Source organism: Phaethon aethereus (genome assembly GCF_964289735.1).
Source record: "Phaethon aethereus genome assembly, chromosome: 1".
Taxonomy (NCBI): domain Eukaryota; kingdom Metazoa; phylum Chordata; class Aves; order Phaethontiformes; family Phaethontidae; genus Phaethon; species Phaethon aethereus.
Window position 1 is genome coordinate 3,108,360 of NC_138575.1, and position 24,383 is coordinate 3,132,742.

A 24,383-nucleotide genomic window follows, 5' to 3' on the forward strand; every position below is an offset into this window, starting at 1 on the left:
CAGTTGAAGCTCCAGCATGTCCTGGATGCATTTATTTACACTTATTGGAATAATTTATTTTGTATGTGATGTCTTTGTTTTCTAGAAAGAGGGTGCATGTCATCTGAGTCTCATGATGCACTAAATACATAATTTTGTACATACTCAGGTGCATGGCTCATTCATCTGAACATGTTCTCCTTTTTGTGCTGAGAGAGAGAAACTGCACAGGGATGGGCATTGCTGTTGTCCTTGTACAATGACCAGGAGGAAATATCCATGAGGAAGAAAATAACTATCAAGGACAACCAGAGCAAGTCATGCAGGAATGGTGTATTGCAGGACTGATCTGTTCGGGGCAGTTGCAGTCAGGTACAATCTTGGCCATTCATCATGGCTTGTATCATAGAATCATAGAAACATAGAAACATAGAAACATAGAATAGTTCGGGTTGGAAGGGATCTTTAAAGCTAGTCCAGCCCCTCGGCAAATGTGCAGGGGCATCTTCAACTAGAGCAGGTTGCTCAGAGCCCCGTCCAACCTGACCTGGGATGTTTCCAGGGATGGGGCATCTCCCACCTCTCTGGGCAACCTGGGCCAGGGTTTCACCACCCTCGTTGTCAATAATTTCTTCCTTCTATCTAGTCTGATCCTACCCTCTTTTAGTTTAAAACCATTACCCTTCATTCTGCCACAAAAGACCCTGCTAAAAGGTCTGTCCCATCTTTCTTATAAACCTCCTTTATAACAGGGAGCAAAGCTTATTTGTTGCTTGTTTTGGACAAACCCATTGTGCTTGTTACATGCCAGCTTTTCCTCATACCCACTTAGAGTCAGGCCAGCGGGGTCCTACACCCAGGCACTGAAGTTCAAAACCCATTTTACTTGTGCTGCTCCTTGATTCTTCCATCTACAGGAGATGCAGAGATTCCTTCCAGTGTTCAAAGAAACTGCTGACAGAATGCAAAACTTTCCTTCCTTCTCCTAGAAGAGGTAAAAGGGCTTCAGGAAGGCCTCAGGAAGGTGCAGGAAGATATTCTGAGGGTCAAGGCACCTCTCCCTTTCTTCTTGCTCTTGGGTTGTCATTGAGGTCTTTGGTAACCACAAGGCACTGTGGAGCAGCCTGTGTCCTCCAAGTGGTTGCAGGGCTTGTGACCAGTGCCTAGAGGGGTAGGACACGCCCTGACACGTACTTGTTGCACAGCAAAGTGACCTCCATGGCATGCTTTGGAGTATGATCTTCACTTGTTTGCAGTCTTGGAGCTTAAGCCTGTTCCCTCCAGGGTGGGAGTTCAGGGTAAACTAGTCTTGTTTCTGGTTTTCTGACTATCCAAAGAAGATGGGTTGAGAAGGTCTGCTCATTTATGACATGCATCATCTGTGTCTGTCTTATTTAAACCAGTTAGTGTTCATCACCCCTTCCATGCCCCCTCAGCTCACCTGGGAAAGAGATTCATTCTGGCTGGTTTATCATCCGTAAATGTCCTTGGTTGACTCCATTTTGCATTTTAACAAGAAACAACCACTTTATAATAACTGCAGAGATTAAACTCTGACAGACTCTCAAACCATTAACCTGAAAGAAATATAACAATAAATTAAGCATATTAATGAAGTTGTACTACAAGCTCTGAATTTGTGAGGTAAATTGTGCAGTTATTAACAATGAACCCAATTCAATGTAATCCATCACCAGGGAGGTGCAGGGTGGGGACGGACACCTGCAGTCCTTCTCCATCCTTGTGTCAGGATGAAGGTATGTTGAGGTTCTTGTATGGCTCACCAGGGTAATCACCCTTAGGTCAAACATCTGAAGTGAAATTTCACCCAGCTAGATTCACCCTGTCTTCAGCCTGACCCAGGAGGACTTTTGTGTGGCTGCCATGGGGAGCTCCAGTTTGGGGAGCAGGAGATAGTGAACCATTTGCAGTGTGTTGTTGGAGAGTCCCTGTAAAAGATGCATGTGGTGGCAGGACAGACATCTCAAAAAGGTTGTTTTTGCAGGTGATATTACCCTTTTATGGATTATGCTGTCCTGGTCCTTGTTGGGAAAAGGGCCTGGTGGTGGTAGAAAAGAAGAAGTCAGAGAGTACTTCATTCTGCTGCAGCACTGAGAAGAACAGGATGCATGCCTGGAGCAGTGGGATGGAGCACCGCGTACCAGGGCATGCAGCACGTGGGCAAACGCACTCGTGAGAGCTGTGTCTCCCCGGCAGTGCAGGTGGCTGCTAATTTGAACAGCAGCCACAATCTGAATGAAGCCAGCAGGGGTGAGGAACAGGGATTTGTCATTTCTAGGAGGTGGCTTTGGGTCCCTGCCAGCTTGGCGTGGTTGGGAGCAGCCCCTCTCATCCAAAGCAGCAGCTGCAGAGACAGTCCCAGCCAGACCCTTCCCTGTGCATGGGGGTGCTCACAATAAACAGTAGAATATGGGGTTGGGAGAAACCTGAGAGATTGTCTAGCCCATCCCCCTGAAGCCAGGTTCATCTCTACCTGTATCCCCCCTGACAGAAGCTCTTCATCCTCTTCATCAAACTGCCAGGCTCCCCAAGCAAGCTGCCCCATGGCTCCTTTACCCTTGTGGCTAGAAAGTTCCTTCAACATCTGAAGCCTACTGTTACCCACAGACTACCCACACCAGACATGGGGAAAGGTTTATTCTCTTCCTTTTTTCTCCTGCACATTTGAAGATGATTATCCTGCTTCCCTTCCACCTTCTCTAAACAGCCCCAGTTCCTCCTGCCTTGCCCTATAAATTCAGGCTCCCCCGGTCCCCCATGAGTCTTGTCCTCTTCAGCTGGCCTCCTGAAGAGCCCCACCCATGACCTTAGCTGTACCATCAGGGCAGCTGGACCGTGACACGTGCTGTCAAGCACACGTGCCTGTTGTCCCTCGCAGCAGGGGTCTGTATCTCCTGCAGAAGCCCAGAACTGTTGACTTAAGCAGATGGTGTAAGCTAACCCCCTCGCCTCAGTCCTGCGACGCTGCTGAGTCCGTGCTCCCCTTGTCTGCCTCTGTGCCCTCAGTTATTGTCACTTGAGAGTATTTGCCCTCCCTGAGTCCAAGGACTGCTGTGGTTTAGCCCCAGCCGGCAACTAAGCCCTACGCAGCCACTCGCTCACTCCCCACGGTGGGACGGGGGAGAGAATCAGAAGAGTAAAAGTGAGAAAACTCGTGGGTTGAGATAAAGACAGTTTCATAGGTAAAGCAAAAGCCGCACACACAAGCAAAGCAAAACACGGAATCCCTTCATGACTCCCCACGGGCAGGCGGGTGTCCAGCCGTCTCCAGGAGAGCAGGGCTGCATCACACGTAACGGTGACTTGGGAAGACAGACGCCATAACTCTGAACGTCCCTCCACCCCTTCCTTCTTTGTCCCAACTTTATGTATCGAGCATGACGTCATAGAGGAAAACACAGCCTCACACCAGCTTCTATGAAGAAAATTAACTCTATCCCGGTGGAAACCAGGACAAGTCCATTTCTTTTTCTCAACCACATCTTCAATTCATCCAGATAACTTTGAGTTCCAAGCCCTGCTCTCCAGCATGCTCACAGTGTTTCCTGATTTAACGAGCTTCTTCCTTTATCCTGGTCATTCAAGGAAATATCAACTAATGCTAGCCAAAGGGCTTGCACGTGTCTTCCCCCAGCTCCCAGTAGCTTGATGTGCCCTACAAAAGCTCAAGCTGCCTTAGATTGCTCTGGAGTAACTCTGGACCTAGTGGTCTGAAAATTAAGCATTGAATTCCTGTAGGTAGCAGATGGGTGATATCTCCTGGAGTTTGCTCACCTACATATGCTTTCCCCTGAATCTCTTTATGGGAAGGACTCCTTCTCTCACCACCAGCATCCTATGGCATCCCATGGCACCCAGGATTCTATCCTGAGCAGAGTGAATCCCCCATGACCAGGGTCTGCCAGGCAGTGGACGAATGTGGCAGGATGGTTTTGAGGCAGGCGAGTGGATCTGGGTCAGGGAATTATCCTGTACACTTGGTCCTGCAAAGTAATGGAGGGTTTTCCTCAGAAAGATGCCAAACACCCTTTGAAGTGTCAATCACATCATTTGGCATTGATTTTTCTTTTAAGGTCTCCCCGCTGCTCCCCTCCCAAGAGCCAGGCTTTCTGCTGACAGGCAGTCTTGCGTGGGAATTTTGAGGCTGTGCAATGCAAAGTGCTGCAGAGACCTGCGTTGGACTCAGGTTCCTGCTAACGGGGTGATCGCTGCTCCCCATATGAGCATGTTGCCATGGCTATTGACTGTGCATCGTACCAGCACAGGCTTGGGTGCATGGTCTTGGGAGCTTTTCTTGGTAGGGGATGGAGTTTAGCAGGTGATTTTGCCACCAATGTTGTGGGATGGGCCGAACGAAGCTTTCACATGGCCACAACAGTGAGATCTTCCCCACATCCTTGGATGATTTTCGTTTCAATGTTTTTTCTTTTTGTGTCTAAGGTTTTGCTGGACGTATCAGCAAGCATTTATACCACTGTCCTCTCTGAAATATATTAAACTGCTCTCTTTACATCTTGTAGCAGGGATTTTACTTTTACTTAAGAGGTAAATGTCTCTGCATTTAAATCATGATTTTTTTGCTGGGACTGACAGCTGGGAAGTGCTAGGTGGCTTCAGCTTTATAATTACCTCTGTCTTGTCTGTGCGTTCATGCACACACACACGTGCAGTTGTGCGCCAAGCTGAAGAGGAAGCGGTGAATGCAAGCAACAGCCGGATCCAGTATGTGACAAGTCAGCAGGAATTGTTTTTCTTTAAACATCTTTTCACGTTCATTGTCTGGAAAGGTGGTCGATGCCCCATCCCTGGAAGCATTCCGCGTTAGGTTGGAGTGGGCTCTGAACAACCTGCTTTAGTTGAAGATGTCCTTGCTCACTGCAGGGGCGTTGGACTAGATGGCCTTGAAAGGTCCCTTCCAACCCAAACCATTCTATGATTGCGTGATTCTATGATCTCAGTGCTGCTTTTCCTGGCTGCAGCATCACAAGAGTGAATAACCCCAGAAATCTTTGGCATATTTGGGAAAAATGGAGGTTTGCTAAATATTGGTTCTGCCTGTACGAACTTGCCTTCTGCCTGGGCATCATGTATCACGGCAGAGTTCCAAGGGGTTGGGCTGATGGGATGCTTATGAGGACGATGCCTTCAAGTTAAACTCTATGGCAGGCAAGGCAGAGCAGCACTGGAGATGGCTGGGACTAAGGGTTGAACCAGAAATGCGTTTGTTGCAGCAATCCTCTGCTTGCCACTGTCCCTGCACTGCTGTATCCCTTGCACTCCGTGCTCCAGCCTAGCCGTATTTCCTGATTTTGAACAAAAAATGTCCAAGGATCTTTCTATCACAAAGACACTTCAATTTTCCATCTTCAGGCACATGTTCAGCACAGAGATGTCTTCTGGCCAGAGAGACTTGATCTCTGTGGCTGTCTGGGCAGGCACGAGCTGGGGAGAGGAGGGGTGAGATTTTGTGAATGAGGGCTTTTGCCGTCAACCTGTGATCCCAGGGAAGAGCTGCAATGGGATGAGGTTTGGAGAGGCCTCAGCTCGTAGTCTGTTTCCTTTTCCTTTTAATGTGTTTGCTCTCTAATGTGTGTTGACACAGTAAATACACATGTTTGTACAAATATCCCAGCAGAGGGTTGCTTTGAAAGCCCCTTGCAGGGGATGGGAAATGTGTGCGGCAGATGTTGGGAGGCGACCCTCTGCCTGGTACATGCCGCTTCTGCCAGTGACGTTGGAAATGGTCCCCAACAGGAGGATGGGACAGCATGAGGCAGAGGATGCTTTGCTTGAAGATTTTGGACTGCTGCAGACAGAGAGGGGAGCTCGGTCCTGGTCAGGTGCAGAAAGGTGTCCCTTACCCCTTGCTAAGTGTTGCATTGGGATCCAAACTGTTACCGAGTACATGCTGATGGTGAGGAAAGCATTGACAAGGGAGAAATGGTGTGGGGAGAGAGATCCCCGAGGGAAACTGGACAGAATTCCCCTGAGTGAGGCGCTTGCATGTAGATGAAGCAGAGACTCGTGGGAAATGATGGACAGACACAACGCTTTTTAAAATATGCTGCCAAAGCTCACTTCTAGCCGAGCACAGTACAGCACTTGGTGTTGAACAGGGCAGGAAGGAGCTTGGCCATAACCAGCTTCTTCCAGGTTCCTTCATAGATGATTAATATGCTTTTGCACCTGAAATTATGCTTACAGTTACCTGTGGCATTTTATTTCCAGCCATAAAGTGCAGGAACTAGGGTCATGGGGGCCTGCAAATGGGTTTAAGCGTCTTAAAACTGACCCCATTGAGGTTCAAAGACTCATGAGTCCTATGGTTTCACAGAACAAATTCCAACACTGTGGAGCTGGCTGCATCCTTCATCATATCTGAATAAGATGCCTCAGTGCTGGCCACGAGCTGCTCATGATGGAAGCTTAACACAAACAAGGTGGAGGTGATTTTAGAGAGTACGGATTATACAATACAACGTCCCTGATTAGAGGCATACGCTCAACATAGGTTTGTCTGAGCAGTTTATGGGCACTCTTACCACTCCCCATTGATGAACAGACTCTTTTTACTCTTGATATATTGCGAATTGGCCACCTTGCTATACTGCAGCAGTGTGATATGACTGGGAAACCATGAATTCATGGGAAGCTCCAGCTCAGACAAGGCATGTGCGCATGTAACAGGGATGGTGGTGGCAAATCCTTTGTTTCCTGTTGTCAGCTCTGCACTAATAGCAAGCTCTGCTAGCTGTTACCTGCAAGCTGCCCAGTGGCCCCTTCTCTGCTCATCTAAAAGAAGAGAAAGTTCTATGTCTGCAGCTCTTCTGGCTCTGCAGGAGTTGGTTCATAATAATATGAATATTATTGTGTAATAGCATAGCACCCCAAGACAGACAGAGATCAAGGTACAGTTCTCCAGCCCTCTTCTTGTAATATGACATGTTGAGCAAACAAACTGCCCTCCAAATTAAGCATTTCTGTAATAAATCTTCCACACATCTTTTCCCACATGGACAGCAAGGAAAGGGTGGATGACCCATCTGTGAGAGATGCCAGACAGTCACTCAGGCTGAAATTTGTCTCACCTAATGCCGGTCATCAGCACTGAGTTGAAATGAGTTGCCATTTATAGATAATGGAGAGAGACTGGCATCTCCAGAAAGCAATTCACTCCATCTGCCTGAGACATCTATTTAGGATGGCACCAATCACCCCGTGGTGAAACCTGTCTCTTTCCATTGACTGGAGGGGAAGCCTGCCTCACTCATTAGGCGAGATGTCTAATTTTCGGGAAGACCATGTTAAACAAGATGAATCCCACATTTAGTGCATGCCTGGAAGGCACGCAGGTAACTGGTGACAGCAAGACATCTCTGGAGCCAAACAGAGTGTGGCTGCTCAGTCCTCCTCCATTTATTTTCAGGTTGGTTTAGTTTGCGCCTCCCCAGTCTTTGCATCCAAAATATCCTTTGAGCTGGTTTACTAGAAGTGGCACCTCGTTTTGTCATGGTCTGGGGAGTAGATGGGAACACTGTTGTGAGAAACATGGAATCTGAATGTGTTCTGCCATGTTGCTCCACCCTCAATGCAACTCCTTCTCTCTGTTGCTCAGATTTTGCAAGGGAGGGAGATTTCATTGTTCCCATTTTACAGATGAGACACTTGAGGCACAAAATAGAATGAACAATAGCAAAGGGCACTCATGGGATTGGCACAGGACTTGACCCCCTGTGCCTCCTGATGCTTAGGAGCAGGGATTATGTCTTGCTGTGGCCATGGACATGGGGATTTTCACTGCTGCTTCCCTCGCCAGGTGAAGCTGGAAAGGCAAAGGGCACTTTTTAACTCACGGGTGGGACATGACAAACCTCTTTGTTGCTGGTTAAGAACACCCAGATAATGCACTAATGACACCATAAAGGTGATGTTTGGGGTCTGAACTGGCTGTCTCCAATCCCACTGAAGTGCGCTTGCTGATATTTCCTAGGAGTTGACTTCAGACCTTCAGAAACACAGAAATTTGGAAATTTAGCCCATCGCATTGTCACCCCTGTCACTCCTGGGTTTTTTTCCTCTCCCAGACCCCCAGCTGCCCCTCAAAGCCCTCCTGTGCCAGGACATGCCACCAGCTCATGGATCATTTCAGATCATTTCTCCACCGGGGAAGAACTGACATCGCCTGCCCTAAAATCCCCGAAGTCCTGTGCCGGTGTGCAGGGAGCTTGGAGCAAATCCTGGGCAGCAGCCTGTGGGACAAGCCTCTCTTTTGCTCATTCAAAACTCTGATGAGGGTACAGGGCAGTACGAGACTTAGCCCAAAGCATCGCTCCAGTGCTGGGACGTGTCACGGAGTTGGGATTCCTATAGGGGACCCACTCCATATAGCTGCTGACACCCTGTGGCTATCGGGAAGAAATGCAGTGACTTTGGCAGAAGGGCTGGGCAAATTTGGGTTTCAAAAATGTGCTTCCAGGAAAAAGAAAAAAAGCCACTGTTCTCGGAAGAGAAAAAAAAAAAAAAAAGGAAACAAATCCCCCAGACGTTTCCCAGCTGTGCTTTTTAGTGTTACCGCAGGGACAATGGTGGCAGCTGGCTGGCTGGCAGCCTGCTTGTGGCTGTCTCTGCTCTGCTCCCAAGGCCGTGGGCCGAGGGCAAGAAGCTTTGAAGGGCTCTCAGTTTGGGGGATTGGTAAGGGAAGGCAACTGCAAAGAAAGACATAGGGCTCCTCACTAAAAAAACCTTCTTTAACTCTTCCCCTTCCCACTCCGTGTCCCTCCTCTTGTAGTTTGTTTGCCACCAACTGTCAGGATGCTTCCACACAGGATAATATTTTCCCCTCTGTATTTTCTTTCCCAGCTGCCAAGAGATCTGTGTACAAACATAAGTTTCTCCCTTTTATAAGCAACCGTCTAGTCCTCCTCCAAGAGAGCGTAACAAATGCAGGGAAAGAAAAAAAATAAGAAAAAGGAGAGTCATGATCATCTCTGCTCTGCTCCTCAACACAAAAGGGCGGGGGCGAGCTGTTGGCCCAGGACAAATTTGGCAGTGTAATAAGTTGTAGCTTCAGCCTTTGAAGATGAGAGAAGAAGCAATCGATTGTCATAAAGGGAGTGGGCATATCCCTTTAAACCACAAAGCCTGCAAAGATAGTCTGGAGTCCCAGAAATAAAGGCTTCACACTGCCTTCTTCTGTCACTCCCGGACAGAAATAGTAGTCCAGTGGGAACCGTTACAGCCATGATGAGAAGCACCAGTCTTCTCCGATGAATGCAGCCGGGCCCAGAAGGGTGCAGGCGGTGGGAGGAGGTTGGCTCCTGGCTCCTGGGGCAGCTGGTCAGGCTCCAGTCTCCATCACCCGGACTGGCATCGCCTGCGGAGGCGAGCCCCGCACCAGGGACACGGATCTTCCTTCCCTCCTGGTATGGAGATGAAGCACCTGAGCCAACGCAGGATTGCTCCCCGTGGCCCATTTTGTATCCTCTCCTTTGTCTCACCCTGTTTTAAATGTCCCGAGGAGGGCTGGAGGGCTCAGGTTGAGTTCAGGGCTGTGAATGATGCTAGTGTCCCAGGAGGCACCGATGTGGGGTTTTATGGCACATTCATCTCTGCATGATGGACCTGTGCCTCCCGCATTCCTTGCAGGCATGTCCCCCCTCTTTGGGACAGCTGGTGGCCCGCTTTCATCAGTGTAAACTGCTCTGAGTGTGCTCAGATCCAGTGCTGGGGGCTGCACCATGCAGGACCCAGCCAATAAAGCGCAGGATGAGGCCACCAGCTAGTGAGGGATGCCCTTTCAGATGGCCCTGGGGCTGGCGTGAGGACAGTGGGTGGCAGTGGGGACAGTGGGTGGCAGTGGGAGAGCTACTGCAGCTGCGCCATCTGCTGCACACGCAGAGAAGTTTCGGCCAAAAAGGAGCGTTTTGGACTAGTAGTTACCAAAAATAATTGACAACCCATCCCCAACCCCTTCTCCTTCCCCCTCCTTTTGTACTGGCTGTGCAAGCGTCGCCGCTCACCTCCTCCATTTCTTTTGCCATCTCCCATGGACCAAAAGAATTTTAGATGCAACTGGATAAGGGTTGGTTAAGTAGCTATTAAAAAGTCTTTTTTTCTCCCCTTCTGGCTTATGAGGGAGATCTGTAGAGAGAAGAAAACAAGTGAATTCCAGGCACTTGTAAATCTGTTTTCCCGAGGGCCCTGTGAAGCGTCCTCAAGGGAGTGTGAAGATCTCCAAACCTGAGGTTACTGTGTTTTCTTTCGGTTTCATGAAACTGATCTAATTTCACCACAACAAAACCTCAGAACCATGGAAAGTTTTCCCTCAAAAGGAGACCAGGCTTTGGGAACGCGGGTGCAAATGGTAGTCCCAGGCTTTGGGAACGAGGGTGCAAATGGTAGTCCCAGTAAGGGGTCTGTATTCAAGAAAATTCTCAGTATTGCAGATGTTTCAAGCTGTTGTGTGGATGAAGATCAGCGTGTACCTCGAAATGCATGGTATTTTGCATATTATATCTGCCTGACTTGGAATTTCACTAAATAACACCTCAAACTTTGGAAATATGAAACACCAGCACTAACCCACTCTGGCAGGACTTCAAGGAAAAGGAGTTGCTCCTACTTTGGAGGTTTGAGGTTCTGTTTCTTTACTTGCAGTCACCAGCCCACATTAGTTCCTCTGGAGTCCCTGCTGCTACTGGTGTGTAAATCTGCGGTAACCTTGTTGATTTACCCCAGCACAAAGCTGGAGGTGATCACAGAAATAACTGGTTGCTCTTAGGAGCGATTCTGCTGAAGCCTGAGCCATTGCTCCAGATAAAGGCGAGTTAAGCTCTTACATCCCTCATCATTCTATTACTGTGCCACCACCGGTGGTGCGTGGCTATGGAGGGGTGCCTTGGCTAGGACCCCTGCTCGAAGGCAACCTGTGCAAGGACAAAGCCAGGAGAGCCGTGTGAACCGAGGGGAAGAGCAGCACAGATGAAAGGAGGAGTAATTATGCATCTCAATACCCTCCCTCCCAAACGGCGCTTGGCAGGTATATCTGATCCCCGCATCTATTGTGTCATGACTGGCACTTGCTGTATTGACGCTGAACTCCTGACCTCGCTTTGTCTCGCGCGATGACCTTATGTCAAAATGGCTTTGGGTAGAGTTTCATTGCCCGGGTTACCTCGAGGTCCCAGAGGAAAGTGATCTCTCGTCTCCCGTGAGTGACACACTCTTGCTGTCTCTCCCCGGCCCGTGGAAGACGGGTGATGGCTATGGAGACACGAGATCATGCCCAGGCTATTCTTCCATCACCTTTCCGGCACCCAGGGTGCAGCTGAGCTTGCTGCATGCTCTCTGCCTTGCTTAACATGTTCAAGATAGCTGGGAAACATCCTGTTTGGCCACCCCAGGGACCTGAAACACAGGTGCCATAAGCATCTCTGGGAAGCAGACCTGTTTTTTTTCCCAAATTCTGCTATTCAAGCACGCAACTGCAACAGTAGTGTCGGGGGTATGGTTTCTACTCTGTAAGCAACCACCCCAGGAATATTTGCACTCTGTTCCCAGACGTTTTCAGGCAGGACCTGTTTATTGGTGTCCACTGATACATGGCCAGGTATGAGCCACTTGTACAGAGGTAACGAGCTCTGCAGGTAAATAGCAAGCCACAGACCTTTAGACGATGGAGGACTCCTGCTACTCCTTATGGGATGCTACTTTTAGAGCTCAGACATCTCAATCTCTTACATCAGAAGAAAAGTAACTAGCTGTCTTGCCTCAGACAGGACGTTGTTCTGGTACTTACAAAAGTAAATAAAGGGTCTGGGGGAAGATATGGGGCACCAAGTGAGTTGCAGACCTGCAAATTGGACCTGTTGGAAGGACGGTGTCTCTTCTTAGTTCTGCTCTGACTACCGTGCTAGTCTGTGGTCCTTGTGCCTCACTTGGCTCAGGCAAAGCATCCCTAGAGGTGGTCCATCAGGCCCTCCTTTGTGCCAAGCTTTTGCAGGCTTTCTGAATGTCCCTACATTTCATATCTCACCTGCACTTCCATTGGGCGAGAGTTTTTTTGAGCTGGTTCAATGCTACAGGATCGTGTTAGACTCATGAAAGCTGTTCTAACACCTTTGATGGAGCAATCTAAACTCCCCAACAGCTTGATCTAGGATCTGATTCCCAGCTCAGCAGCCAGGCCCCAACCTGAATGGCTCAGGCAGCCTTTCACCTCTCCCAGGAGTCTCCTGCCTCTGTCTAAGTGGAATAATATGTCAGCACTCGCCTGCTAAATCCCTCTGGCTCTCTTAATTCTCTCTTGATCATGTCTTGTGCCTTGCCCTCTGTGCCATACAGCTCCTTTAGGACAGTTCCCAGTAGATGTCCTAATCCTTTTAAGTGCACACGGAGGGCTCCGTTTCCTCTGTGGGGTGGTCAACTTCACTCTCATAGACCTGGGCTAATGTTCTGCAGACACTGGGGTGTGCTTGACTGGGAGGAAATCACTCCCTGCTACCCTTGACTGCTGCTTTTCCACCTTGTGTCTCTTTGTACACAGGGATTTTATGCTGATGGTCTGGGCTGGTGATTTACCAGCATTAAAAATGTGCCTACTATGCCGTTATTTTTAAATTCATTTGAATTACTTTTAGATAACTCAATCAAGGGCTTTGAATACACGTTTGGCTAATTCTGATTGATGTACAAGGAACCCCTGTGATTAAGGGTCTGGAGATACGTGTTATTCTTATGCTATTGGAGGTAATAATTCCTTCACTTCCACAGTACTTTTCATTTGAAGATTTCCAATACCAATCAATTTTTACTCTCCCCAGCCCTCTCTGGAGGTGCCCCTAGTAATGACCTGAGAGCCATGGGCGTGTGATCATACAATATGCTGTTTTCCCCTGTGTCACTCTGAGCTGAGGGATGCACAGTGATGCATGTTATTTTGGTAGTATTTTTTGAGTCTATACTTCATATCTCAAGAACCTCCATTTAACCTTTCCTGCAGCCACAGAAACTCTCCCTGAAAATCATCCAATCCACAAGTGTTTCAATGAAAAATGTGAAAACTGAAGCACTGACAGAGTAGGTGACATCTCTAAAGTCATATGGCCAGTTCATATCTCAGCTAAAGTTTAAGATTCTGTTTTTCCTACATCCCTTGTGCTAACCCTGTAGCCAAATAAGAGGATGAAGGAGAAGAGGGAGCATTCATTGTTACCGGCACAGGCTGGAGTAAGAGGCTGTGCAAAGGAGGTGCTGGGAAGGAGGACTGTTGATATTCACTGCTCCATATCTCTGATGTAAATCATTATGCTGGACTTGGGCCCATGTTTTCACCATGTTTTCACCATGGGGGAGCAGGGTTTTGCTCTCTGGGCTTGGGACGATTTTTCTTCTCTCTCATTGCATGTCCCCTCTACATACTAATGCCCTTCATCCTCCTTCCCAGAGCTGAGAGTCCCTTTGCGCCCCTTTCTTTACCCTCTCAGCTGAGGTAGAGAGAGGACCATGGCTGCTAATGCTTTCTTCCCACCATTCACGATTGCTCATGTGGCATCCTTAGAAGTGGCTGCATTCCTGTGAGGGCACAGCAGTAGCTCTCAGCACGGGTGGCTGGGTATTTTGGGGATCCTAGGGGGACAGCGGGTGAAGCCAAGTGGCTGCATAGAGTGCACAGGGCCATTTCAAAGCTGCCTGTAAGCTGAGGTTGTTTTTGGTCCTTTCAGGAAGGACTGAGGAGATGGAGAGGGAGGAACTGACCAGGGATGAGTTTGGTGTGGTCTCTTCTGCAGAAGTTTGGAGGGGCAGCTGTGTCTCCATCTGGTGATGACTAGGAACATCTTGTAGCTCAAGGATAGAGACTGTAGGTGAATCCAGCCAAGTGATGTTGGAAGGGACCAACAAATTGTCTGGTGGCCTTGGAAGAAAAAAGCATGAGAGTGAGCTTTGGGTCACTAATGAGGGACCAGCTGATGGGAGATGAGAGGAAGCCTTGGGAAGGCAAAGGCCTCAGTGAGACACAGCTGAGCAGAGATGACTGCTGAGGGATTTGGTCTTGATGGAGGTTGGCTGATGGAAGAGATGGCACTTGTTGGGGCCACTGCTACTCATTTGGGACTGGCTGGTGAGAAAGGTGGTCTGTGCTGAGTCTGGCCTGCAGAGGGACATGTGCCTTGGTCAGACATCAGAGACAAAAGCAGAGGAACTGTCGGTGGTTTGGTGGATGAGAGCAGCCTTCACTGGAGGACCAGTCTATGGGAGGTGAATGGTTAGAAGCTTTGTCCACTGTTTCAGTGATGGATCAGTTTTCCGGCTGCTTGCATGAAAGGGGAGAAAGGGCAAATGTGGAGCTTTGTCTGCAGATGGTTCTTCCCTTTTATCTGAGGCAATATTCGAAGATAAGCATTCACTCTTTCTCTTTTTTCCCCCTTTTTTTTTTGCCTGCGGATAATCATAGATTATGAAGGTTAGAAAGGCTTCAAGGGATGTCTTTTATCTGATATTAAGTTCTTAACAGGTCACCTTGGCATTGAGAAGCCCAAGAGCTGAAAGAGTCAGCAACTGAATTACAATATCCTTTGCAGAGCACAACGCTGTCAGTGGGTCTGGGGCCCAGAGATATGTGGGACCTCATTATCTCAACCTTAGCCCCAGGGGTGTCAACTGACAAAAAGGACTGGATGGAGAGTCTGGGCTGGCCGATTTCCTTGGAGACCGTCTCTTTCAGGTTCACCTTTCCCCTCGCCTTGGAGATAACATGTCCCCACATTGCTGACAGGAGCCCTTCCCAAGCCACCACTCCATCTACCCACCCAAGCCCATAGTTCTTAGCAAAGGAGTGAGCAAAGAGCTCTGCCCCCCAGATTTCTCTGTCTTCAGTTATGCACTCAGAGCCCATCACTTTCTGCATCTCTTTGTAGTCATTTAGCACCAGCACTTGACACAAATATCAGTGCAAGAACAGAGAATCTTACTCAATCAGCAATATAATCTCTGGGAGACAAAATTTGATTTATTTTTTTTTTAGAGAAAGTGGTGGAAGTACTCAAATCCTCAGCAAAGCAGGAGCTTTGGTCCATCTCTGATATGCTGTAAAGGGAAATTGCAAATGCATCTGTGTATCTCCCAGATTGAATGTGACAGGCTATGATTGAGCTTGTTGCCCTCGCTGGTGCCTGGAGCAGCACAGGGCACTGTGCCACCCGAGGTGTGTGTAAACGCCCGTATTCAGAGCAGATTCCCTGTGTTGTCTGCTACAGGGAGCAGATCCTTTTGCAGGGATGGGTGTTGCTGTCCACATGTGCTCCCACCCCAGACCCTTCTCGGTGTGAAAATACACTCAGTGCATGCGTGTGCTCATCTTTACATGACCCCACGGCTCGTGACCGATACCCCGTGGCGCGTTGGTGAGCGTATCCTCAGTCCAGGCAGATGAGCCTTGCTGGGAAGGGTGCATATGTGTGTTGCTGGGTGCCTCCACGCCCCTGCCCGTTTTGCCTGCTTGAATATTCGCACGCCCTTGCATGCTGCTGTGTTGACGTGTGCTCTGCTGCTCGTGCTCATCTGTGTGCTGCTGCGTGCTCTCCGGCCCGTGTGTCCATGGGGGTGCTGGGGTCTCCCCACGCGTGCACACCTCCCATTGCCAAAGGGCAGCTGGCTTCCTCTCAAGTGACATGGTATCATGAGGATCCGTGGGTGTCTCAAAGCTCACCCCGTCTGGCCGCAGTCAAAGGGCCCTTTGTGGTGTTGCTCTGCACCCACCGCCGCAGGGCTCCCAGCCCTCCGGGTCACCGCGTTCCCGGCATGGCGGGATGAGCTCATCTCTGGGAGGAATCTGGTCCCTCAGGCCCATGAACAGACACTTATAAAGGACTCGTATTGACAATCCAGCCCATGTTGCGATCCCTCTGTCCTCATACCATCCTATACTATTATCTATCTGCCTTAATTTCTGAGCAATCCCATGTAAGGATTTGCACTCCAGGGCAACTATGTTGAGATCTTTGCCTCTGGTCAGTCCCATTCACACACATGCTGTGCTTCTGGGTACTTCTGTACCAAAAGCATGCAGGATTTTGAGCTCTTCTGGTAGTGTTATTTGTCTGAATTGTTTTTATCTACAGTTTGACCCTCGCTTAAGAGTTGACCAGAATTAGGCAAGCATTTTGGTTGTGCACCTCATGAGCTGCCACCCATGCTCTTGTATGTAAAAGTAAATGTGAATGTAAATGTTTAATGTAAGTGTAATGTAAAAGTTTAATCTTCATTCTTTTTGTTTTGCATTATTGTTCCCTTAACCTCAATCAGAACCCACTTTGACTGAATGAATCTATTTACATTCTCTTTGTGAACAGCCAGGACTGGTGGCAGTAACAGGGTAAACATTTAAAAGCTATCTGTTCCCTCCCCAAAATGTTGGTCATGTAAATGAAATTGCACCGGTTTAGGACAAACAAAAACGTCTGGAGATCTGTTCCCTTCCTGCCATGGCGTGTGGCTTTACGTACATCTGCTCCTGCACCCTGGAAAATTGGAACAACTCCATGATGTATCAGAAGACTTACAGAGCTAATAGATCCAGGGGATTCCCTTTCAGCTCATGCAATAGGGTGCTGTGAGGAGCAGGAGATGAGTTTGTTGCTGTAGAGTAACCATCAGTGTGCTGCCGGGAGACAGCTGCAGCATCCAAAAGCCCCTTCGTAGTACAGATGAACGGAGTGGCACTAGGACAACCTCTGAGATTATCCACTGGGATCATAAATATGAGCATCCAGCAACAGGACCTTCTCTCTGAGCACTGAACTTTACCTCTGGGAATGTCAAATAGAGAACCTTTATTCTCCATGGAGGACCTGGAAGTGCTCTATGAAGGACCTATGGTAGCATATGTGCCTGATAAGGGAACCCGTAGGTGAAGAGACTGCTCTGTTGCCAGCGGGATCAAAATCCTCCAGAGCTTGGGAAGCAGACACAGAGGCTCTACAGGCTTCTTTGGGGAAGGAGCAGAGTCATCCCATACTTCTGCCCTCCTTTTGCTCTGGCAGAAAGGTGAATGGTGGCAGATCTTTCCCTGATGTAGTTTCATTCTCCCAAAGTACTCGCTCAACTGGGCAACACCTGAAGCCAAAAGTTTGGGTGTAAAATCTGGTGGTTAGAATGTTCAAATGGTCTCTTCAATTGGCCAAACACATGCCTGGTGCTGATATCTTCTTAGAGATGCCACTGCTATCAGCATGAAGTTTCCTAGGACATAACTGCAGGTCAATGCTTTGAGTGCCCTGCTTAGTTTTCCACTGATAGAAGGCAAAACACAATTTTTCAGTCTCCAATGACTTTTATTTTAGGTTGCAGCTTGGGGTAAGTGGAGAACAAGTGTTCATGGGCAGCGAGAGCACGTGCGCTCCAGATGTCTGGGACCGAGGCGGCCACTGTCAGCAGAGCCCAGGCAAGAGCCAGGAGCTATAATGCCTCATGGAGAGGAAGGAGGAGGAAGGGCAGGTTCAGAGCTCTGGCTCTTGCACCGAGCAGCACAGCCCAGTCCTTGGAGGGGACTGGACAGCAAAGGCCTCAGCCCCGTGCCATAGGTGAGTGCCAGCAGCCTGTTCATAGATCGCCTGGCAGGGCTTGTTGCTGAACACTGATCACTTGGCAGGCCATTACCTTGAAAAATGAGCTCTGCCAGGCTTGCCTTGTGTTGTTACAAACTAATGATTTGCATTGATTAGCACGTGGCTCATGAGTGTCTAATTTATCAATCAGGGAGCACCAGGGGAGCATGTGTAAACCACGCTTTCAAAAATGATGTCATCTGTCAATGGGCTCATGAATGTGAAAGCTGCATACACCTGACGTGCTGTCCATGGTGAGGGAGAAAAAGGACCCGGTCATCTCCTTCCCGTCCCCCTGTGCCCAGCTTTGTAGCCGTTTCAATTTGGGGTGAGCCCTGCAGTCCAGGTACAGCCCAGCTGGCCACACTTCAAGCTGTAATTATTATTTTCATGGTGCTGGGAGCAGCAGTCATAAACCCACTGTGTTAGGTGCTGTCCAAGCCCAGAATGAAAGGCTGGTCTTTTATTTATATCTAATCAAGACTGTAAATCCATTGCAGCCAGGAGTACCTCTTGCTATAAATGTTGGTGCAGAACCACAGGGGTATGGCACAGCGGTCATGTGCCGTGGACTACGAAAGAAAGGGGACCCCTGTCAGCTAGGAGTTCATCTCCTGGCTTGCAGGACCCTCTGGCCCAAAGCAGAAGGTTCATTGCAGCATATCCCAGATCACCGCATGCTTGATCCGTGGTGAGACACTGACCCACCATGAAATTGAAGAATCTATGCTGTGAACCGAAAACAGATGGTCGTCAACAACTTGCCTCGTCTTTCTCCTGGCCCTGCTGAATTAAGAGGAATCCTTCTCTGCCCCGGTGTGCTGTGCTTGCCCTGCAAGGGACATCTCCTGTACGGCAGTCAGACACGTCTCTGTTTGACCTAATTTTGCAGCCTGGCTGGATTACATGAGAGATCAGTGGGTGACTTCTCTGCAGGAATTAGACCCTGTGTCCCTGCCCAGTGTGTCCACCCGTGCTGCCTGCCAGAGCCTGGCCAAGGGCGAGTGGAGGGAGGATTACAGTGAAATGCCTGCAGATGATACGGATTAACCAGCGGTATTCTAGGGAAACTGTTTTCTTGAAAACCCTGTTTGCTGCGTGGAAAAAAGGCCCTGGGAACTGTGTGGATGGAGAAAGGGAGAACTGTTGGTTGTCACAATGCTGTAGCAAATAAATCTTGCTTGCTTGCTAACCACAAGTTTTAAATCTCATGGACAAAAGAAACATAAACCAGGAACCTGAAGGGACTGCAAGACCAACCCGTTTTGCCATCCCTCCTGTTGTGTGGAGCAGATGTGTGCACTCTGTGTACATTTGCATTCTATGGAGCGAGCATGCTGTTCCTGTAGGTACCTTCTGCAGCAGCATTTTTGTGTGTACAACTTTGGGTCTGTGGATATAATTGCACAAGTGATCACATAGACACTGATGAGCTTGTAAGCAAAAGGCTGGGGTTGACTCTCAAGATCAGCTAGCATCACCTCTTGTGACAGCGGCTGCAGTCATGACATGTTGGGGTCTGGATAGCATTGAAAACTTGAGTGTTGGGAAGACTAAACACCTGGTTTGCTAGGATCCATCTCTCCATATGGCTGAAGGTGCTGGGAGATCTGCATTTGGATGGGCTGGCATTGCCCATGCAAGCAGCACCTTAAAACTTCTGTACAAGGGAAGAGAGAGGGCTGCTGGCTGCTGACTATTAGGCACGAGAAAGAGATACCTCACCCCTTGCTTTTTCAATTAGTGTTTCTAAAGGCCTTTTGGATCAGTAGGTAGATGAGGCTATTGAAATGCCATGTTTTATTAGAAATTGATCTTCTGTTAATAGGCTTTAGGCAAATTTGAACAGAATATTCGACTGGAACACACACACCAAAACAGAGGGAAATAGGAGGAGCATGGAGTGTCACCAGCCCCTGCTCTGTCTTTGCTGAGATCAATAAAGCTACATCATGTAACCCAAATCAATGGAAAAGCAGAAATAGATGATCATCATAACGGCTTGACATTAGATCATACACTGTCCGCTGTGTCTTTGCCCCGTTGCCATGCCAGGAACAGCAGCCAGCAGTCCCAGCGTCCGCTGGGGAACATTAGGTTCATAAAACAGGGAGGAACTGATATTGGAAAAGCAATGAAGTATTAGAGGCCCCTGTGCAGTCATAAGGCTGTGGCTGAGCACTGTTCAGAGCAACCTGGATTGATGTGCTGGGCTCCAGGGCTGCTTGGATCTCCTAGAAATGAAGTTTGCAGATCCTTAATCCAATAGTGAGAAATAATGATGGTGATTTCAGTGAGAAACCCTGGGAGAAGGAGAGGCAAGGAGGACAAAGGAGGGATACTTCAGGATACGGAGAGGACAGAGATTGTCCTGCCAGGTCTGGCTTTTCCTGCCCGAAAATATTTCTCCTCCTTTCAGAGGCAGTGTCACAGACCTATTCACTCCCTTGCACCCAGGAGGAGGCAGCAGGGATGGATTCTGAGACATGCAGGTCTTTGCCTTTGAAATCCACCCTTGCAATCTTTCTGGCAGCCATTTAATCACCTCCCTTGGGAACTGGGGCCATTTCATGGCCAAAATAAATCACTAGCATGACTTGAGCGGGAGTTGTTGGAGCTCTGGCTGGAAGCGTTGGGGCCGGTGATGATGAATTCCCTTTAACTTCATCAGCCCGGGGACTGCTGACACTGCACAAAAGTAGAGTGGCAGGGAGAGATGGGTTGGCTGAAAGAGACATTGCTCAGCAGTTCCTCTTCCACTTATTTATTCACTTAATTATTTGTAATGACTATCATCCAACCAGCGTCTGCTCCTGCTGTCTGCCTGGCTGGCCATCATGATCTTGCTCCTGACCTGGAGTCCTGGATGAGTTTCAAATGCTTTATACAAAGGAGTTAATGGAGAGGGTCTCATTTTGACTCTGGTGGGTCAGGAATGATCCTCTGGGCAAGAGGTGATGGTTTTAGAAGAGTAGAAAGCAGCTGAGCTCAACTGGCAAGTGGAAAAGATCCATTCTTTTGCTACCAGCAGCCAGTCCAAGATATGCTATTTTTTAATGTAGACATAGAGTTTGGGAGAGGGTTTCCCAGCTCTGCTACTAGGATGCTTGGTGCCTTCACCTCTTTCTCATCTAGCTTTCCCATCTGCACAATGAGGCTTTCCAAAAGAGACCATCTCCAACCAGCTTAGCAGAGCAATAACATGCTAACAGAGGGATATGATCCTCTCAGACCATGGGACAGGATTGATGCTCTCATCTGGAAGGCAGGTGTTGCTCTGGTGAGCTTAAAGATAATTGCTGTTTGTCATGATCATGGTTTATCTTCCAGCAATGGGACTAACACCGATTCCTTCTTTGTCCTCCAACACCACTGCTTTTTCTTTGACCCTTTTGTGTCCATACCCATGATTTGGAGGGGTTTATTGTGCCACTCTCTTCAATAACCATATGATCCCAACCTCTAAAACCCATCTCCCTCTTAGAAGTGTGATTGAGGCATCTGCCACCAGCTTGCCTGGGAGACTGTGCTCAAGCATCACCCTCCTGTGGACCCCACAGCAGCTGGGGAGACCCAGATAATGCTGCAAAGCACCAATCGAGTGATGGAAGGTATCTTTTACTTTCTTTCATCTACCAGACCTGTGGGCTGCTTGCCAAGATGCCTGTAGGGCTAGCCAAGTCCAGGGTGGGAGCTCAGGGAAGGCCAGAGCCTGTGTCTTTAAAGATTAATAGTGTTGTTTGCTCATTAAGGAGATAGTTTTGAAGTCAGAGCTAGCCAGAACATTCGAGTGCAAACATCTGTTTGCTACTGGGAGAGGATATTTATTGTCTGATACTTCAATGGATGTAAATAAACAGCCGGACCTAGATAATGTTCAGACAAACAAACAAACAGCTGCCAGAATAGGTCCCCTGGTAGTTGACCTTCGGGAAACATCATGCTGATGTTTTAATAGCAGCCGGCTTTGCAGAACGAAGCCCATGAGCAGGACCTTCCGGGAAGCAGGATTAATGTGCAGCCTGAGCACTTGGTCCCCAGGAGCAGTGCACATGTGTGTTGGGTTAAAGGAGGGCAGAGGAGCTTGGGCTGCTGAGTAGAGCATCTTGTGGTCCAAGGAGCACGTGCCTGTCCAGGACAGAGGTGTAGGCCGTGGGAACCGATATTCCTGCAGTAGAGGTGATAAATTTGTTTATGGGGGAACGTGCACGTGTCTGGTAGCAGTGGTTGTGGTGGACTGAGCATTTTGAGACTCATGCATGGTCTTGGAGTCCCTTCCTTCCATTTCTCCTTGCTCTACTCCCTCGTGCCTTGCAGAGATGCTCATGCAGTTTCAAGAAGTCCCCACTGGACTGTCAGTCAGGTTCTAATCCCACAGCCTAAAAACAACATCTCGAATATAAGAATAGCCATACTTCAGTCAGAAGGAATCTATCCCAGTACCCCAGCTCCATGTGGAGCTTGTGGCAGATGCAAGCAAAAAAGAGCAGGAACAGAGAAAACTGTTGATTCGTGCTCCAAATTCCCTGCAATTGACAACTTGGGGAGCTTTCTGCAGCAGAGATTACATCTGTGTCCCTGATTTGAGCGGTGATCACTTGCAGGCTTTGATGAGAATCTTCTCATTTCTCCTTCACAGGCTTTTCCTTTGATGTTTTTGCTCACCCAAATGCCCTGGTACTAGTGGGTGCCTGGGAGCCAGGAATAAATCTCCCTCTAAGAGAAATTGCTATTGTGTTGTTTGATGCTCAGGATTGAGAAGAATGTGCAGGGAAGAATGTGAAGATCCTCTGGGCTCTGTTCCTGGGGTCGAACATACAAAAGCCAGAGATTAAGACAGGTAAAGGGATGGCTTGAGTAAAGGGCCAGACCTCTGGCTGCAAGCTACGGTAATCACCTCTTTGCTGGTGCAGGGCTTGCACGGTCTGGGCAGCCTGGGTGAATATCTGCCAGACCTTCTGGCCTTCTTCTTAATTTTCTTTTTCCTTAGCTACTAGCTTTAATGAGAGAGAGAGAGGCTTCTACACTTAAAGTTGTTGGGCTGTGTGTGCATGAGTTCACGAGTGTGTGTTTACACATGTACAGTGGAATGAGCCCCGTTCCTCCCTCCCTCTCTGCAAAATAATGATTTTGCAGGCAATTAGGCCAGCAATAGCTGTTAAATCACTTCCGAGTATCTCTGTTTTCCTGGTGTGAAACCTCTGCAATCTTTTACCTGCACCAAATGCATAGGGGAGATCCCCGGGGGCTGTGCCTCCTGTCTGCATGGTTTGTTAACTCCAGCCGGCGACGTCTCCAGCCTGCCTCTTCCGTCTCTGAGCTCTTTCCCTTCTAATGGGGCCTGGCAAAGGCTGAGGACAGTGACTGAGCCCTGGGGTGATAATTGGCTGCTTACATATCTAGCGGCCTACAGATCTGACCCTGGCGATGCTGAAAAATCAAGGTCAAAGCAGCAAAAACATAAGATTTGTTTAGCACGGTGATCGGCAGAGAGTGAGGATCTTCTGCAGCCCTCGGATGGGGATGAGAAGCCACAAGGGACTGGGGAGGAAGGCAGAGCTGAGACAGCAGACAAAGCTCAGTGACCGGTCCCTGAGGGTGAGAACTTGGTGCAGGAAAGTCCCCGTGGGAAATAGGAAAGGCTTCTGCTGTGGTGGCATTTGAGCTGCCCTGGGCAGAGCCCCAAGAGGGAGACTCCTGTGTCGTTCAACCTTCAGCCCTTTCTGCCTCCTTCCTTTGTCGTGACTGTCCTAAGGGCAATGACTCATCCTGAGCCCGTTGGCCTCTTTGTCCTTGACCTCAAGGGTGAATCACATCAGTGCCCACTTTCAAGAAGACTCTTGAGAGAGCTGAATTCACCCACTAGGGACCATGGACTCGAGCGAGTCCTTTCCTCCCAGGCAGTCAGAGCCAGCCGGAGGCACAGATGCTTGGGGTTGGGCTTCAGGCCCTGACCTCTTTGTGTGTCAGTGCTATGGAGTTTGTTTCTGTCATCACCAGATCCATCAAGATGACAAACTAGCTGCAAATCCTCCGGTGTCATTTGACCAGCCCAACAGCCAATACCTTGCACATGCACCCACTTCTGCCGAGACTGACGCACAGCACGCAGGATCTGAGCATCCCTGAGCACCCTCCGCAGCCCCTGCTGCCACAGCGAGCCCCTCTAACTCCTCTCTGCCTCATTTCCCCTGTCTTTCCTGGGGGAATAATATTTCTTTGTTGTCATACAGCAGCTGGGGAGATCAAGGAAGGAGAATCGGTATATCATTGCTGCCCTTTGCTCATACAGGCTTTCCAGACCCTTTGTCATTCCCTCTCTTCCTTTCTCTTGGCCTTTCTAATATAGAAGGTGATTCAGTCTCCGTTTCTTGGCTGAAATGTTGATGCAGAAGGTACAAGCTCACAGATTGTCCCAGGGAACAGTAGGAATGGGTCTTGATACCATAAGTTCTCCGTGGCTTGTTACTCCCTTTGGGTGGGAAGGGTGCTTTTTGTTCAGCTATCGCACCGCATGAGTGCAAACCAGGGACTGGGAGACTTTGGTCTGCCTTTGTTCAGGACCCAATGGAGATGGTGATGTGGAGCATGAAGCAGATCTACTACAACTTTGTTTCTTCTAGGGAAGGGTACTGTAATGTTTGTGTGGCTACAGGATAGAAGATTTTCTGAAAGTGAAAGGCAACACAGTGAAAACATAGCAAAGGAGATCAGGAGTGTGGCTGCACCTCTGAAACACATGGCCATAGGGTTTGCTGAAGTACAGAGCCTCACAAGGTC

The 24,383-nt window shown here is 48.8% G+C and overlaps 1 protein-coding gene across 1 annotated transcript in view; it reads left to right on the forward strand.

Annotated features, from left to right (window-relative positions):
* PLXNA4 (plexin A4) overlaps positions 1–24,383 on the forward strand; it is a gene marked incomplete at both ends in the record, with an annotated part of 428,073 nt that overhangs the window by 171,384 nt on the left and 232,306 nt on the right. The gene's annotated exons all lie outside the window — the stretch shown is intronic.